At 34.4% G+C, this 13,748-nt stretch overlaps 1 protein-coding gene across 8 annotated transcripts in view; it reads left to right on the forward strand.

Moving 5' to 3' along the window:
• TASP1 (taspase 1) overlaps positions 1–13,748 on the forward strand; it is a 656,132-nt gene that overhangs the window by 68,382 nt on the left and 574,002 nt on the right. The window lies entirely within an intron of this gene.

Raw genomic sequence — 13,748 nt, forward strand, 5'->3', positions numbered from 1 at the left:
CTTACTAGCAGTAGTATGCCTTTGCAAGGAAGACACACTTTGTTCTCTGATCTTGGAACATTTTGTACAGTTGATCCAGCTCCAAATAGAATAGAATATTATGGATTAAAGCAGAAAGGAATCAGGGTTAATTGTTTGTTTGTTTTGTAGTTGATTATAGAGATGTTTTTGCTGTAACTATTTGTTTGATTATGAAACTTTGAAAGAATCTTTTAGCTTGAAATCCATAGTGTAAAGAAATTTTTAATTTTGAGAAGTTTTTAGAATAGAAGTTGTTAAATTTTCTTTTCTGGAAAAACACTGTGTGAAGTTAAAATTACTAAAATCACTTCTTTTCTCCAGCATTAATGTGTAAGTTTCATTTAAAAAATACTTTGAACTCTCCAAATATATACAAAATTAGAGAGAACATTGTAAAGAACCCTCATGAACCTGTCATCCACCTCCAATAATTGCAATGTTTTTGGCCCTCATCTATCTAACTAATCCAGTTTTCTCCTGTAGTATTTTAAAGCAAATTCCAGATATATATTTCCCCCTTAAATAGTTTTGCAAATATCTCTGTTTTTACAAAACATAGCTATCATACAATTATTGGGCCTAACAATGTTAATATATATGCCTTAATACCGTCTCATTTCAGTCTGTGTTTAGCATGTTTGGCTGTGAAGTTTAGGTTAATGTTCTGTGTTGAAAGTAGTGGCATCAGTACTCTAAGAATCACTTTGGTTGACTGTTAAATTTCAAAGTCATAGAAAATAAATTAATATAGTTTTGAAAAAATCTTAAAATCTCTTACCCAAATATGTTTAAGGTACTCTTTTAAGTAATATACCTCATAGTTGCTTAATTGTGGTACTAGAGGGGCCAATTATTAAAGATTCTCAAAGAAATATTTATTTTAAATAATAATATGTTTTCAATAAAACAAGATTAAGTGAAAGCAAATTTGATTTATTGAGATCATTTCTAATATATATTTTGGTGATATTAATAAGTTTACCTGTGACTCTGGAAGTGAGAAAAGGATTAAGAATTCTTACATATACTTTTTTTGTAACTGAGGTTGAAAACATTCTATTTTGATTAACTGCTTTGAAGTCCACCAATCCAAAATTTGTGTAGTGTTTGTTCAGTAGATATGCCTTTTTAGGGGAGTAATAGATTCAAAGAGACTGCCTCTGAATTTATATTCTCTTCAATGTGTGGATTTAAACATGACTGTTTTCTTTCATCTGTATTTGCTGTTGTACATAGAGCATGATTAACTGTAACTAAACCAATTTAGAAGACATACGCCCACTAGACAGGAAAATATAAAATTGTTTTGGTTGACTAGAAAAATAACATAAACTCCATAAAAAGCATAGTAAAGGTCACCTACAAATATAGCACAGTGCCACCTCCCCTGCTCTTCAGGGCATTTGCCAAGCTGATTCTCAAATTTATATGGAGGAATGAGTATACAAAGTAACCAAGACAATTTTGAAACAGATCAAAGCTCCAGACTTATCAAATAGGGATTGTTATACTTTATAATACCATAGTAGTTAAAACAGGGTGATTACAGGTACAGGGTTAGATACAAAGATCAGTAGGACAGAACTGCAATCTAGAAACAAACCAGTATATAAGGGAATTTAGTCTATGGTAATGATGTATAATGTAATGTGTCAAATCATATTGGGACAATTAGCTACCTAGTTGAAAATAGTTGTTAAAATCCTACATGAAAATTGAAACCATTGTTAGATACAATATCACACTTACTAGAATGACTATTATTTAAAAAACAGAAAATAACAAACGCTGGCAAGGATGCAGAAAAATGGGAAAATCATCCATTGGAAAACAGTTTGGTGGTTCTTCAAAAAGTTAAACATAGAACTACCATGTGATCTGGGAATCCCGCTTCTAAGTATATACCCCAAAAAATTTAAAGCAGGGATTCAGACAGATATTTGTACACCAAGTTCATAGCAGTGTTATTTACAATAGCCAAAAGATGGAAGCAACCCAAGTGTCCATCAACAGATGAATGGATAAACAAAATATGGTATATACATGCAATGGAATAGTATTCAGCCATAAAAAGAAATGGAATTCTGATACATGAGATAATATGGTTGAACCTTGAAGACATCATGTTGAGTGAAATGTAAGACACAAAGGGAAGATAGTGTAAGATTCCACTTATATGACATAGCTAGAATAAGCAAATCATAGAGACAGAAAGTAGAATGCAGGTTACCAGTGGAGATAGGGAAGGGAGAATGGACAATCAGGGCATAATGGGTACAAGGTGTTTTTTTTGTTTTTTTGTTTTTTGTCCTTTTGTGTCTTGTTTATTTCACTCAACATGATGTCTTCAAGGGTCAACCATGTTGTCGCATATGTCAGAATTCCATTCCTTTTTATAGCTGAATAATATTCCATTGTATATATATATATATATATATATATATATATACCATGTTTTGTTTATTCATTCATCTGTTGATGGACAGTGACTTTGCTTTTTTTTTTGTTTAATTAAATTAAGTTTTATTGAAATATATTCACACACCATACCGTCATCCATGGTGTACAATCAACTGTTCACAGTACCATCATATAGTTATGCATTTATCACCCCAATCTATTTTTGAACATTTTCTTTACACCAGAAAGAATCAGAATAAGATTAAAAAATAAAAGTAAAAAAAACACCCAAATTAACCCCCCCCATGGCCACCCTATTTTTCATTTAGTTTTTTTCCCCATTTTCCTACTCATCCATCCATATACTGAATAAAGGGAATGCGGTCACAAGGTTTTCACAATCAAACTTCATCCCTGTAAGCTACATTGTTATACAATTGTCTTCAGGAGTCCAGGCTACTGGGTTGGAGTTTGATAGTTTCAGGTATTTACTTCTAGCTATTCCAATACATTAAAACCTAAAAAGTGTTATCAATATAGTGCATAATTACAGGTTTTTTTTTTTGTGTTTGCGGTGATGGGAAAGTTTTGTTAATGGATGGTGGTAAGGGTAGCACAACACTGAGTGTGATTAATCCCACTAAATTATATGCTGGAAGTGGTTGAAATGGGAAAGTTAATGTATATGTTTCGACAATTTATAACGAGAGAGTGAGACTAAAGAGACAATAAAAACTAAATGTAATACATGATTCTGTACTGAATCTAATGGAGGAAAAAATGTCCAAAAGAAGGAAAAAATGTCCAAAAGAACATTTTTGGGACATATGAAAAAATTGTAGTATAGACTGTAAGCTTTATATCAATGTTACCTTTCCTGACTTGGTAGGTATACTTAAGGTGGTTACAAACGTGAATATTCTTATTCATAGGAAATGCACATTTAAGTGTTCCAAGAGCATGGTATATCCAATCTGCTGTCAAGTTTTTAGAAGATAGATGGATAGATAGATAGATAAGTCAAATGTGGCAAAATGTTAAAAGTTGGTGGTTCTGGGTATCTGAGGGAAAGGAATGTTGGATTTCTCTTTATGGGGTTTGTATTGTTTTTGCGACTGTCCTGTAATTTGAAATTATTTCAAAATAAGAAGCTAAAAAAATTCCTATGGTACACCATTTAGAAAAAATAAATTCCAAACCTAAAAGTAACAAAAGAGTAGTATAAAAATATTAGGAAAAAATGTGGGAGACTATCTTTATGACTGTGGGGTAGCAAAGACCTTCTTAAGGTTAAAAAAAATAAGATTAAATATTGAACATATAAGTGAAAACGCACAGTTATTATACACCTGGAAAAAAAAAATCAGAATTAGAAGGTGATATGTCCTTTGGAACTGAGAAAATTATTTGTAGTATATGTAGCAAACAGATTAGTATCCACTGTGTTTAAGAACTGTAAAATAACAAAAAGAAAAGGACAAATAACCCAAATTTTAAAAATGGGTATGGATACAAATAGGCAATTTATAGGAAAGGAAATACTGATGGCTTGTAGATATGTGAAAAGGTTGCCAACCATAATAGTATCAAAGAATTGTGAATTAAAATAAATGGTATTTTCATTTTTTTAAAGTAACATCTTGAAGATCAGTAATGTCTAATGTTGTTGAGGATGTGGGAAACAGGTTTTCTGTTCTGTTGATGGTGGGGACAAAAACTGGAATGGACAGTTGAGAAGCATTTTGGTGTTATTTATTAATGTGAAAAATTAAAAATGCCCATGCTGTGCACCCTAGCAATTCAACTTCATGATAGACACTGTCACGTGTACACAAGAAGACTTGTACGAGCATGGTTACAGCAATGTTGTTGTGGTTTATAAAACTGTAAACAACCTAAATGTTCTTCAGAGGCTAAGTAAAACTTTTCTAGTCACATTATTGAATACACTTCAGCATTAAAAAAGTGAAAAACATTTTTATGTAGTAACTTGGATAGATCTCCACATTGTAGAGTAAAAAAATCAAGTTGTTGAGTGATAAGTCCTGTGTAACTTATGTTTCCTTAAAAATTGCAAAATAATGTGAACACTGTTTCCCATCAACCAGGTTAGGAAGTAAAACATCATCAAAAGATTTGAAGCTTCCCAGACTGAGGCCTTTCTATTTGCATCTTCCTTCCCACCGTCCCACAACCTCACCCTGACCCCACTTCTGCTCCCCCCCTCCCCCGGTAACAATTGTCCTTAACTTAAGCTTTTCTCATTGTCATGTATTCCTTCACGCTATTACAACATATACTGTAATCTAATTTTCTACATTATATATAAATGTACAAAGTTGTACAAAAAAGGTTACCAAACTCACTGTGCTTATCTCTGGAGAGGAAGCAGCAGGGACCAAGATGAGGTAGTTTTCAAGAGGGATATGTGTAGCATTTTAATATTTTATAAGGAGAGAATATATGGGAAAAAGTGATAGCCACCTCTCCATTAAATTGATATCTTATAGTAATTCTACACCTGTCTAACTAGCTAATTTTTTTTACATACATAGTTCTTCAACTTTATTTTTTTGTTTTCAAAATTGTTTTCACTATTTTAGGTATTTGTATTTCCATATGAATTTTAGAATCAGCTCACCAATTTCTATATCTTGCTGGATTTTTTAAATAGTTCTTTGTACAGGTCTTACACAGCTCTTATCATATTCTAAATTTTTCATACTTTTTGCTGTTATAGTAAATGACATATTTTTAAAATGTTGATTTCCATTGGCTCATTGCTTCTATGTAGAAATATGATTGATTGATTTTTGAATATTGATTTTCTATCCTAAAACTTTGACAAAGCAATTTATTCTAGTATTGTTTTAATAATAAGATTTTCTGTATCCATAAGCATGTTATCTGGGAATAAAGTAGTTTTACTTTGTCCTTTCCAATCTGTATTCCTTTATTATTATTTTTTTCTTCCTTTATTGCATTGGCTAGGACCTCTAGTACAATGTAGAAGTGGTGAGAGTAGGCATCTTTGCCTTGTTTGTAATCTTAGGGGAAAACATTGTCTTTCACCATCAAGTATGGTGGTTGCTGTAGGTTTATCATAAATGCTCTTTATCACATTTAGGAAGTTGTCTTCTATCCCTAATGTGCTGAGAGTTTTTAATAGGAACGGGTGTTATATTTTGTCAAATGCTTTTCTGCATATATTGAGGTGATTTTATGATTTTTCTTATTTAGTTAGTTAATATAGTGAATTACATTAGTTGGTCTTTGTTAAACCAAGAATTGCATTTCTGGGATAAATCCCACTTGATTGTGACTTATTACCCTTTTTATATGTTGTTGGGTTTCATTTGCTAATATTTTGTTAAGAATTTTTCATTTATGTTCATGAATGATATTGGATTTGTTTTGCTTCTTGGATATGTAGGTATATATATTTGGAAAAAATTTTGGCCATTGTTTCTTCAAATATTTTTTCTGATCCCTTTTTTTCTCTTGTCTTTCAGGGATTCCAATTACACATGTATTTGACCTCTTGTAGTCCCATAGCTTAGTGATGATTTGTTTATTTTCTTCATTCATTTTCCTCTCTCTGTTTCATTTTGAATAGTTTTTATTATGTCTTCAAGTTTACTAATTATTTTTCTGCAATGTCTAATCATATTTTAACTCATCCTACTTATTTTTCATTTCTGAATTGTAGCTGTTATCTAGAAGTTTGATTTGCGTCTCTTTAAAAATGTCTTCTCTTTGTCTACCTGACATATTTAATCTTTCCTCTAGCTTCTTGAACATATGGAATAAAGTTAAAAAAAACTGTTTCAATATTTTGGTCTACTAATTCTATCTTTGTCACTTCAGGGTTGTTTTTGATTGAATGATTTTCTCCTCCTTATAGGTTGTATTTTCCTTGTTCTTTGCATACCTGGCAATTTTTTATTAGATTCCAGATATTGTGAATTTTACCTTATTGGGTGTCGGATGTTTTTGTATTTTTATAAATATTTTTTATCTATATTCTAGATGTGGTGAAGCTATTTATAAAAGGTTTGGTCTTTTTGGTCCTGCTCTAAACTTTGTTACATGAGACTAGAGAAGTGTTTAGTCTTGGGCTAATTTTGCCTTAGTATTGATGCCAAAACCCTTGCAATTACTTTACCAGATGTACTTAGAATGAGCTTTATCACTCTGGGTGGTGGGAACAGGAGCTGTTCCTGGCCCTGTGTGAGCTTGGGGGCTGTTTACTCTAACACTTTTGGGTTGTTCTTTCTCAGGCTTCAGGTAATTTCCTCCCACACATATACTGTTCAGTATTCAGCTGAAGCCTAAAAATGTAGATCTCTGAGTCCTCTCTCTATGCTGCTTTCTCCTCTCCAGCACTCTGCGCTGTGAAATCTGGCCCACTTTGACCTCACTCAGTGCCTAGCTTGTCTCTTCAACTCAGACTACCAGGCTTTGCCTGATTTCCCCTTCCCTGTGCTATGGCCTGGAAGCTCTCCAGGCAGTAAGCGGGGCAATCACAGGATTTACCTTGTTTGTTTCCTTTCTCTCAAGGCTCACTGTCCTATGTTGCCTTATGTCTTTTCTCTGAAAACCATGTTTTCTGTATCTTGTATGTTTTTTTCATGGTTCAGGCAAGATGGTAAATTTGTTCCCTTTATTCCATCTTGTCTAGAAGTAGAAATGTTTCACATACTTAAATGTTCACTGTATACCTGTGGCAATTTTTTTTAAAAAAAGAACAAATTCACTGAGTATCCTAAACCAGGAAAACTAAATTTATCATGTTGTTACTTGTTGCTTATTTACACATTACCCTAAGTCTAGTTATCTAATTTCTAATAATGATAATAGCTAACATTTTATTGCATTTGTACACATATGACAGGTGCTGTTTTATATGTTTGCATGTACTATCTCATAAAACGTACTTAATGATTTATGAGGATAACACATTTTGCAGGTAAACTGTGTCATATTCTTGTCTAAAGTCATGCTTGTTAGAAATTTGAGTTCTTTCATATCGCATTAGACGTGTCAGGTGAGAAGTAAGAGGATGGTTGGATCCTTTTATAACAGTGAGAAATAACTATTTACACTCATTCCAGTGTTCATTCACTTATCCATTCATTCATTCAGCATGTTTATTGTTCCCTTCCTGTAAACCAGACATTGAGTCTGAACTACAAACTAAAGCAGATGGAAGAACTTAAAAACCATGGTCCTCTAGTGTTGTTCATTGAAGAGGTAGATAGTTCTATGGGGGATAGCAAAGCATTGGATATAATGGGTACTTATTTATCTGAATATCACTTTGAGATATCTATTTGAGCTATATCTAAAATTGTTAGAATTTATAAATGCTTGTTGTTTTGTTGGGAAAACCTTCCATTTCCTGGATTATTTCCTCTAGTCTATTCCCTTAGCCCTCCTATTAGCTGAAATTTTTCTTTATTTTTCTGGTATAGCCACGATGATGTATTTCACTGTTTAAATATTGGTTTTTGGTCAGACTCATACAGTATTTTATATCTTCACAAACGTGGGGAAGCTATCATGATAAATTGTATGAAATTCCCCCATAGTTTAAACGCTTACTATAAAGTATAGCTTGATTTTTTCTTTTTTTTCCTCCTTATTAGATAGGGTACAATTTTATAACTATTACCATCTAGAACAGGGGTTGGCCAACTATGGCCTGTGGCTGAAATCTAACCTGCTGCCTGTTTTTGTAAATAAAGTTTTATTGGAACATAGCCACACCCATTTATTTATGTGTTGTTTATGGCTGAACTGTGAAGGCCAAATAGAATTGTTGCAATAGACAGTCTGATCTGTAAAACCTTGTTGCTGACAGGGCGGTGCAGGAATGAGACACAGACACAAAGTTAAGAATTAAGGGAGCAGGGGGCCCACTGCTTCTCGTGCTAAGTGGACGATAATGCACCTTTGCTTCAGTTATTTATTTCAGAAGATCGGGGAGTATATGCTAAATGTCCTCGGGCTCGGGAGAGACCACCAGATACCTATGTTTACATCCTGTTGCATATCAGAAGGAACAATCTAGGTTTAGGACAATGGTAAACGTTGTCGTCATAGTCACAAGACACATATCTTTACAGGGCGGGCCCACACGGGGTTCCATGCAGGCCTGAGGCTTATCGTTCTAAGCCACTACCCTAGATATGCCTCAGGCAACATGGAAGACTCAGTTTCCCACAAAACCTAAAATATTTACTTTCTGGCCCTTTATACAAAAATTTGCTGATCCCTATTCTAGAAGTTTTATGATTTTTGGAAATGATCTTTCTTTTGATAAAAGAGGGAAAGCTGGATAAGCACTGTTGTTTTATGTTTGGTGTGAATAAAATTTAAGGTGTTCATTAGACCCTAGAATTTTTTTGTGGGATGATGTTAATTTTTGGTACACTTTATCTTGAAATACAATTAATCTATTTTATTTATAGATTTATTTATTAAAATTTATAGTGCTGTTTTGTATGATTATGAAAGGGAAATTTAAAGTCTGAGCTATTAAAAGACTTGAGACCTAACAACTAATCAGAACGTGTAGACCTTAATTGGATTCCAATTCAACTAAAGAGTTTAAAAACAAAACAAAAAACAAAACAATAAGAACAAACATCTTATAAGCAAATCAGGGAAATGGGAAAATTGGATATTTTTTTAATTGATTCTAAGGATTTGTTAGGTCTTTTTTTTAGGTGTCAATTATATTATGGTTATGTTTTTTTAAATAAGTCATTTTTTTGAGATGCATATTTAAATATTTATGTTTGAAATATATGATATCTGGGATTTGCTTCAAGATAATCTGGGGTGAGAGTATAAATGATGGGATTTGCAATGTTATGAATTGTTGAAGCAAGGTGATGATACATTTTGTTTATATACAATTCTTTGTACTATTGTATATGTTTGAAAATTGCTGTAATATAAAGTTAAAAAGTCTCAAGTTCTTATTTAATTTGGTTGCTACATGTAATTTCCAAATAAGCAGATTTTCATTGTTTGCACTTTTCTGCATCTATAATCTTTAAATAATCAATAGCCATTAGTTTGTCTTTACCCCATTTCTATATTTATGATGAACAGAGAAATGATGATAAAATAGATAAAAATCACTCTTTTAAGTGCGAAGAAGCAGCTATTGGGATGGGCTTTGAATTACCATATCCTCCTAAATCTTTCTCATCCACAATAATGTATTTTGATTATGGGGCATCCTGAGGGTCCTTGAATGCTTTCTGAATTATTAAAATACACCATTTTTAGCTTAATTTTAGAGTCATGATTTTATGAAAATGGGTGGTTCCCATCCATGAGATTGTTATTTACCATAACATCACCATATTTCCCTAGATAGCCCATTTCAGGGCATTTTGCTCTGCCTGTTCTTCTCTGGAACTTGCAACTCAGCTTTTTAATCAGGTTTAATCATCTCACTAAAGTGCTGGACTCAGAGTGTTGCTACTTTTTGTTTCATAATATGTTAAATCTATTTTAATGTGAATAAAATTGAGCATAACACAAGGAAAATGCTGTTCTTTAATCCAGGGAAGTTTGCTATCCTAGTTTATGATTTTAATCTTTGTTTAATAAATAAATATTTACTTAATGCTTAATATGCTTTAGGTACTATTCTAAATGCTTTAGAATATTGATGAGAAAACAAAGATCCAGCCTTTGTGAAGTTTGCAGTCTGTTTTTGAGAGACAGAAATAAACAATAGATACAATACATACATTGCATAGTGTGTTAGAAAGTGGAACAGAGAAAAAGTGTTTACAAAGCAGGATGAGAAGAATTAAGAGTACTGGGTAGGAGAGTGCAGTGTGTTGGGTACAGTTATTTAAATAGGCCCCATCAAGGAAGGATATTTGGGCAGATGAGGGAATTAGCCATTTGGGAAACATAAGATGAGCCTTTGAGGAGGAGGGAGGAGTCAGGGTGAAGTTCCTTAGGCAGGAGCCCCCTTGGCAAGTTCATGGTTCTACAAGAAGCTAGAGTAGAGTGAGCAAGAGGGTAAGAGGAATAAGAGATGAAGTGGGGAGTGGCAGAAAGGACCAGATCATGTGGGAACTTGTAGAGTTCTGTGAAGACACAAAATACATTAGAGTCTTCATAAGAGGCTGTTAGGGTTTTGAGAAGAGGATTGTCATACTCTGACTTGTGTTTTATAAGGATTTCAGTGGCTGGTGTGTTGAAAGTAGACTGGGTTAGTGGGCAGGGCAAGGCAAGCATGGAAGTGTTGAGACCAGTTAGAGGCCATTGTAGTATTTCAGATGACAGATGATGGTTGCACAGACCAAGACAATAGCAGTGAAAGTGATGAGAAATGGTCAGATTCCAGATATATATATGTGTATGTATCTATATCTATATCTATATCTATATCTATATCTATATCAGTATCTATTTTGGCTTTTATAAAAGGGGGTTTATTTGGCTACACAGTTAGTCTTAAGGCCGTAAAGTGTCCAAGGTAACACATCAGCAATCGGGTACCTTCACTGGAGGATGGCCAACAGTGTTTGGAAAACCTCTGTTAGCTGGGAAGGCACGTGGCTGGCGTCTGCTCCAAAGTTATGGTTTCAAAATGGCTTTCTCCCAGGATGTTACTCTCTAGGCTGCAGTTCCTCAAAAATGTCACTCTTAGTTGCACTTGGGATATTTGTCCTCTCTCAGCTTCTCTGGAGCAAGAGTCTGCTTTCAACAGCCATCTTCAAACTGTCTCTCATCTGCAGATCCTGTGCTTTCTTCAAAGTGTCCCTCTTGGCTGTAGCTCCTCTTCAAAATGTCACTCACAGCTGCACTGAGTTCCCGCTGTCTGTCAGCTCCTTTATATGGCTCCACTGATCAACTTAGACCCACCCCAAATGGGGAGAGCAACACCTCCATAGAAATTATTCAATCAGAGTCATCACCCACAGCTGGGTGGGGTGCATTCCAAAGAAATACTCAAAGAATTACAATCTAATCAACACTGATAACGTCTGCCCACACAGGATTACATCAAAGATAATGGCATTTGGGGGACACAATATATTCAAACTGGCACACTTAGCTTTGCCAGCTTCTAGAAGCCGCCACTGTCCCTGACTCATGGCTGCTACACTCCAACCTCTACTTCCATTGGCATTCTCCCTCTGACTCTGACCCTCCTGCCTCACTTTGTTTTTAAAAACCTTTTATTTCAAAATATTTTCAAACTTACAGAAAAGCTACAGAAATAATACATACCCCATACAGAGAACTCCAGCATACTGCCAATCCCCAGAAACCCAGATCCACCAGTTTTGCCACATTAGCAAAAAAAAAAATCTATCCATCTGTTGATTAATCTGTCTATATATCAGTCCTGTTTCCTGAACACTCGAGTGTAGGTCCTGCCTCACTTTTTTTTTTTTTGAAATAAATTCAAAGTTATAGGAGCAGTTGCAAAAACAATACTAACCCCATACACAGAATTCCATCGTACCCTGACCCCCATCCCCTGACAGCCCAGTCCACCAACTTTAACATGCTGTCACATCGCTATTTCTTTCCCTCCCTCCCTCCCTCCCTATCTATCATCCATCATCTATTGCTCTGTCTTCTGAACATATGAGAGCTAGCTGCTCACACCCGTGAACAAACACTATAATTCACATATACGCTTACCATGAATAAGAACATTCTTTTATGCAATCCCGTTAAGCGCAGCTGAGAAGTACAAGAGATTCAACAATGATGCAAAGCTTACATTCTGTATTTCCTTCTCCTTATGTCTCAACTTGACCCTTTGAGCCTCCTGTCCTCCATCCTCCAATCCCATCCAGGTTCATCCTTGGCATTCAATTGTCATCTATTTAGACTGTCTTTTTTTCAATTGTGGAAAGATATATACAGCCTAAATCTTCCCATTCCACCCCCTCCCTAGCCTTCCATTAGTGGGATTAATCACATTTAGAATGTTATAATGCTCTTTCCCACCATCCGTTACTAGAAATTTCCCTTCACCTCAAACCTACACTCATTTCTTAATTCCCCATAGCCCCTTCCCCCATTTCTCTTAACCCATACTCTACTTTTCATCTCTATGGTTATATTCTCTAATAATTTCTTTGTGTATACTGTGGGGCTTAAAATTAACCTCTTAAATCCATAACAATCTTGTTTTCCTTTGATACCACCCTCATTTCACTAGGACACGTAAACTATGTTCCCATACTCCTCCATTCCCACACCTTTATATTGTTTATAATTACATATTTTACGTTGAGTTCAAAACCACTGATTTGTCATTACAGTTTGTGTATTTTATATCATGTAGGAAGTAAATAGTGGAGTTACAGTTCAAAAATTATTGACTTCTATTTGTATTCCATTGTGTTTGGAGAAAGTGCTTTGAGTATATTCAATTTTTTTTTTAATTTATTGAGGCTTGTTTTTTTGTCCCAGCTTATGGTCCCTTCTGGAGAAAGATCTGTGATCACTAGAGAAAAATGAGTGTCCTGGTGATTTGGGATGCAAAGTACTATATATGTCTGTTAAAATTCTCTATATCTCTTTCTCCTTTCTTTGTTTCTTTGTTGGTAGGGCTTCCTTTAGAATCTGAAGTAGGGCAGGTCTTTTATTGGCAAAGTCTCTCAGCATTTGTTTGTGAAAAATTTAAGCTCTCCCTCAAATTTGAAGGAGAGTTTTTCTGGATAAAGTATTCTTGGCTGGAAATTTTTCTCTCTCAGAATTTTAAATATGTCATGCCACTGCCTTCTCGCCTCCATGGTGGCCGCTGAGTAGTCACAACTTAGTCTTACGTTGTTTCCTTTGTATGTGGTGAATTGCTTTTCTCTTGCGGCTTTCAGAACTTGCTCCTTCTCTTCAGTATTTGAGAGTCTGATCAGAATGTGTCTCGGAGTGGGTTTATTTGAATTTATTCTATTTGGGGTTCGCTGGGCATTTATGCTTTGTGTATTTATATTGTGTAGAAGATTTGGGAAGTTTTCCCCAGCAATTTCTTTGAATACTCTTTCTAGACCTTTACCCTTCTCTTCCCCTTCTGGGACACCAATGAGTCTTAAGTTTGGACGTTTTATTTTATCTATCGTATCCCTGAGATCCATTTCGATTTTTTTTCAATTTTTTTCTCCATTCTTTCTTTTGTTCTTTCATTTTCTGTTCTGTGGACTTCTAGGACACTGAGATGTTGTTCACCTTCCTCTAATCTTGTATTGTGAATATCCAGAGTCATTTTAATTTGGCCAAAAGTTTCTTTTATTTCCATAAGATCTTCTGTTTTTTTATTTACTCTTGTAATG

This window comes from Choloepus didactylus, chromosome 19 (genome assembly GCF_015220235.1).
Source record: "Choloepus didactylus isolate mChoDid1 chromosome 19, mChoDid1.pri, whole genome shotgun sequence".
Classification (NCBI taxonomy): domain Eukaryota; kingdom Metazoa; phylum Chordata; class Mammalia; order Pilosa; family Megalonychidae; genus Choloepus; species Choloepus didactylus.